We start from the raw sequence: 5,587 nt of genomic DNA, 5'->3' as shown, positions 1-5,587 counted from the left end.
AGTGCCTTGCAGACATCTGTGGTGGAGAGTGTGATTGGTGGGTGGTCAGCTGAGGGTTTGAGCTTGGTGGCAGTTTCTCTGTTGTCTCTTTCAAAACGAGCATAAAAGTAATTTAGCTCATTCAGGAAGTTGACATCAGTGGCTGCGGGGATGGAGTGGGGGGGTTTGTAGTCACTGATGGCCTGGATGCCCTGCCACATGCGTCGAGGGTCAGAGTTGGAAAAGTGACCCTCAATCTTAAGCTTGTAGCAGTGCTTGGCCTTTTTGATGCCCCTCTTCAGGTTTGCCCTGGATGCGCTGTAGGCTTGTGCATCTCCTGATCTGAAGGCAGTATTGCGTGACTTCAGCAGGAGTCGTACTTCCCTGTTCATCCAAGGCTTCTGATTTGGGTATGTGGTGATCTGTTTCTGGGTTGTAACACTGTCGATGGTGGTATTGATATGATCCAATACTGAGGAGGTGTAGGAGTCAATGTCCGTGTGAGCGCCACTGGTGGCTTGAGAAGCAAACATACTCCAGTCTGTGTTTAGAAACCTTTCCTGGAGTGTGGAGTCTGCCCCCGCAGGCCACACCTTGATGGTCTTTACTGATGGCTTCACGCGGTTGATGAGGGGTGAATATTTGGTTAGTTATTATTTTTTATATTAGTTCATGTTAACTAATTAACTAATGTTAACTAATGATTACCTTATTGTAAAGTGTTACCATTTTGTTCATAAAGTGTGAATGGGGAAAGTTATATTATTTAATTATTGCAGATTTGCATCGAGTTCCGTATTTATATTATAAATAGAGGTTTTCTGCAATGCAGATCCTTTAGGATTTGCCAAAACCTGTAGGATTTGCCATGCATTACTGCCTTCCAGTTCTTCTTGCCATCACATGTTCAGCTCCATGTGGAATGCTCAATCATTTCAATTTTAAATTCTGATCATTGCTTAAATGTCCCAGAGCCAAGCTCATCAGCGCTTAGAGATTTGTTGACAGGTGTCCAGTCTGTCTTTCTGCATCTAAATGGTGCCATTCCACTGGGAATGCCAAGTTTCCATAGCTGGAGAGTTTCAAAAGGTTGCCAGTTTAACATTAAGTCAAATGATCAGAGGCACTGATCAGAGTCAATGTAATTTGGAAGTAATGCAAATGTCAAGTGTGTCTAATTATGCTGCACTTAGAGCCAATTAGAGTTAAGCAATTGGCTTTCATGGCTGAGCGGACCGCGGTGCCACAACCCCTTGTTGATTTGACCTGAACTTGACCATGGCCTTGTTGGGCAGTTCCTGATAGCTGGAGGGTTACCAGTGCTTTGTGCATTGTTTGAATGACAGCATTATTTTCTGCCTTACATTTCTTCCATTTTCAAAGTGACTTCTTGAAGAATATTTGTGTAGGGAACAATAACTTTAGAGATTAAGGAATTCATATTTTATAACTATCACTCAAAAAACTTTTTGGCTGAACTTGATTCAGTGGTTCAACATGATGGAAACATGTTATTGCCACTCAAGTATTTTTTGTAGCATGAACTGGAATGAATCGATTCAGACAAGTCTAAGTTAAGTTTAGTTCATGCAACGGTTAGTTGTTTCCATCAAGTGGATCGACTTCCCATGACTGAATCAAGCTCAGCAAAACAGTTAAACAGAGCTTTTCTTTGCATCCATGGAATTTCCCTAACAGTTTATATCAGGGGTGTCCAAACTTTTTTTAAAGGGGGCCGGATTTGATGTTGTGGACATACCTGGGGGCCGGTCCCTTTTCTATTATATATATATATATATATATATATATATATATATATATATATATATATATATATATATATATATATATATATATATATATATATATATATATTTGACAAAAGCTTGAGCTGACAGTAGAGTAGCTTGAGATAGGACACAGGAAATGTATAGATATTTAACAATATCTGTAAAACTTTCATCAACCAACGAGTTTTAATGGGTGAAATTTTAATATTATTACGGAGTTAGAAGTTAGAACTCTATTCTAATTTAAATTTAATAAGTGCTCTATTTAGATCACCACAGGTAAAACCACACTACAAAACATGCTTTTCTGACTTGGTATTTCTGTCTTTTTTCCAGTCCAAATATCAAAAAATTCTTAAATCAAGATGCTTTTACTAAGGAAAATTACATATTTTTTCTTCATTCCTGGGGGAAAAAATCTAAATGAATTGAGTTTTTGCTTGAAACAAACTAAATTATCTGCCAATGGATTAGAAAAATAATCTTCCAAAATCTTCCTTAAAGATTCCAAACAGAAACATTATTTTTCTTACCCCATTGACAGATATATTTGCTTATTTTAAACAAAAACTCACTTCAATTAAATAGTGTTTTCCAGAAAACAAGAAAAAATATCTAATGTCATTTTACTTATCTCGTAACATCTTTTAGATATAATTTTTAGATATATTTAGACTAGAAACAGGACAAAAATACTAAATGACAGCATTTTTTGCAGGGCGCACAAGGCAAAAAGTAATACATATATATATTATATATATATATATATATATATATATATATATATATATATATATATATATATATATAGAATAGTATTAAAGTATTTAGTCTATAGACATATAAATACAAATGCACAAAACTGCAAGTTTATGACAAAAAATAGTCTGCAATTTGGCCTTTATTACTCATGTAATACATGTCTACATTACAAATTAAATAAAATTAGATATTAACCTACATTTCTGACAAATTACCAGGGTCACAGGTGTTACCACAGTAAACGCATGATGAATTCGAAATGCGAATTGTTGTTTGAAAATTATTTTGAATCGGCTCAGCTGATTTGCACGTTAGTGTTGTTTATTAAGTCAGCGCTGTTTAACTGGATTTAAATTAAATCAAATCACAGAGAGATTCGGTACCGGAGACCTCAGCGCTGAACTCGAACACTTCTCACGGGCTTCGGAAGGCTGTTTAGTGGGCGCGTGATCGAGACACTCAGCAGGTAAACACATTTGTTCAGAGTCAGAGCTCGCGAGTTGCGCAGAGCACAAGCAGCGCTGTTTCGTTCCGCTTTGGGCGCTGTTTCCCTGGCCTAAAGTCTAGTACTGCCACCTTGCGGTGACATCGTGAAACTGCATGACTTGTAAATGATCCGTGGCGGGCCACATATAATACATTTTAATAGACACGCCGCGGGCCGTTTGAAATTCATCCCCGGGCCGCATTTGGCCCGCGGGCCGGACTTTGGACACCCCTGGTTTATATTAAAGCAACTTGAATTCTTGTGATCAGGTCCTCAATCCAAGCACATTTTACTCTTTACTTTACCACAACGGTTGGGTACATACTACCTCGGTTTTGATGTTCCGGTAAGGTACGGGTTCAGTACAGCAGGGGAGAGAAAACTAAATAAAAACTTGCTTTTATTTATTTATTTTTAAACAGTGGTTTATTGAACAAACACTGTTTAATGAATTCAACTAAAATGTTCTTTAAGATAATGCTGTAAACTATATAGGAAGCCCTTACTTGCACATTACTATAATATTAAAGGTTAACAACAGAGCCCAAACTATTAGCCTAAATTCAGTTGCTATTTATTTTTAGATATAATAATCAACACTAGGGATGTAACGGTACACAAAACTGACGGTTCAGTACGTACCTCGGTTTTGAAGTCACGGTTTGGTACGGGTTCGGTACAGCAGTTTTACAAAATTACTTTTTATTTATTTTTATTAAACAATGGTTTACTGAAAAAAATGTGTCTGTCTTTAAATGAATTAAATTATAACTAAACTTTTCTTAAAGATAATGCTGTAAACTATATAGGGAGCCTACTTGCACATTGCTATTAAAGGTTAACAACAGAGCCCAAATTATTAGCCTAAATTCAGTTGCTATTTATTTTTAGATATAATAATCAACACTCAAATAACATATTTTATGCAAACATATAAACTTCACATAAGGCAGTTTTTGCACGAACTTCTAAATCTAATAATGAAAGTTTTTTTTTTCTCCAATTCGTTGTTGAAATATAATCATTTATACACATTGTCTGTCATTTTCATGACATATTTATTTAAACATACATTAAACAAGGCATCACTAACAAGTTAAGTAGAATAGAATAGGCTTATATAGTGCATATATTTAGCGAAAGAGTTGATTTCTCTAGTGAACTAACAGCTGTGGACACTGAATGACTTGCCTGAGGTAAATGTAATGCTAGTGACATTGTTTACAAGCTGTTGGGGTCTTTCCACCGCTGAAACACTGATTGAGCGATTACACGACATATGATACGTTTCAGTAAGTTGTAATGTACCATCAACATAGCTTCAGATGCTGATTCATGTTTATTTTTGACAAGGAAGAGATGATCGTGTTCACTTGCGCGCCCCGCTGCTGCTCGAACTGATGCGCCTATACAGTGATCTGACATTACAGAGCAGTAAAGAGCGTCAAAACGTCATTTATCGCTTGAATTTCATGATAAAATAGACAGAATACTTAAAGTCCCATGGCATGGATTTTTTTATTTTATTTTATAATGTATTTTGAGGTGTACTTATATTGTTAGTAAGATTTTTACATCATAAAATGTCATAATTTAGAAATAAAAGGCATTTTTTCTATACTGATGTTTGCCCTCTGGCTGAATGCCCTGTTTCAAGGGGCGTATAGCTGTGAGACTTCAGTAAAAACGCCCACTGTTGTGATTGGCTGACATCTTTGCATTTTAAATGAGTACTAGATCTTGTAGCGGAGGGAGCGTGGTTTAACGAGGTCTACGAGGCACGAGCCTGCCAGAGAGACGGAGTTCACTTCTCATCAGTTCTCAGCACGTCTCAGTTCAGTGAACTGTTGTAGTTACTAGCATATATTTCAGGTTATTAGTTTATTTCTAGTCGGAGGGACTGTCACTCATGTCAGAAAGTTTAGTAAATGATGGATCAGCGCTGACTGGAGACGCGAACCGTTTAGAATGATTCAGTCCGATTTGGTGAACTGGTTCGACCGGTTCACAAAAAAAAAAACGGTTCAAAAGAACGGTTCGTTCTCTGAACCGGACATCACCAGAGACGGAGCGATTGCTAACAAAGTTATATCGTAACTACTGAGTTGTGAGAGCGCTGTCAGCGTGAGTTTATTTTGTTTGTATCTGAGAGTTCTTAATAAACACGAGTCCCAGTCACGCCGAGCCATCTTCCTCCTTATTCTGGCAACTTTGTAACACATGTAATGTACCATTACAGCTGTAGAGATGAACGAGTTACGAGTAAGTGTTGATTATAGCATTATTTTTTAGATATTTTCCTATCATATGAAAAGCGTCAGTGACGAGCATTGAGGACACAGCGCAAACAAAGACACAACAGCGCAGTAATCAAATGTACTCCAGTTTATTGTGGGGATAGCTGGCTAGCCTAGCCCGGATACCCTCGCGCTTACCCCCCTTCTGCTTAATCTCGCACCGTGTATGGCGCCTCCGCTGTGGGCCAGATGCAGTACTGGGGGTCGGTGGTGTTGAAGGCCGACCGGCCAGTACAGCCCGAGCCTTGGCGTACGTGAGGTTTATCTCTAAA

Source organism: Gobio gobio (assembly GCF_949357685.1).
Source record: "Gobio gobio genome assembly, chromosome: 14".
Lineage (NCBI taxonomy): Eukaryota > Metazoa > Chordata > Actinopteri > Cypriniformes > Gobionidae > Gobio > Gobio gobio.
This window is presented reverse-complemented; position numbering follows the sequence as displayed.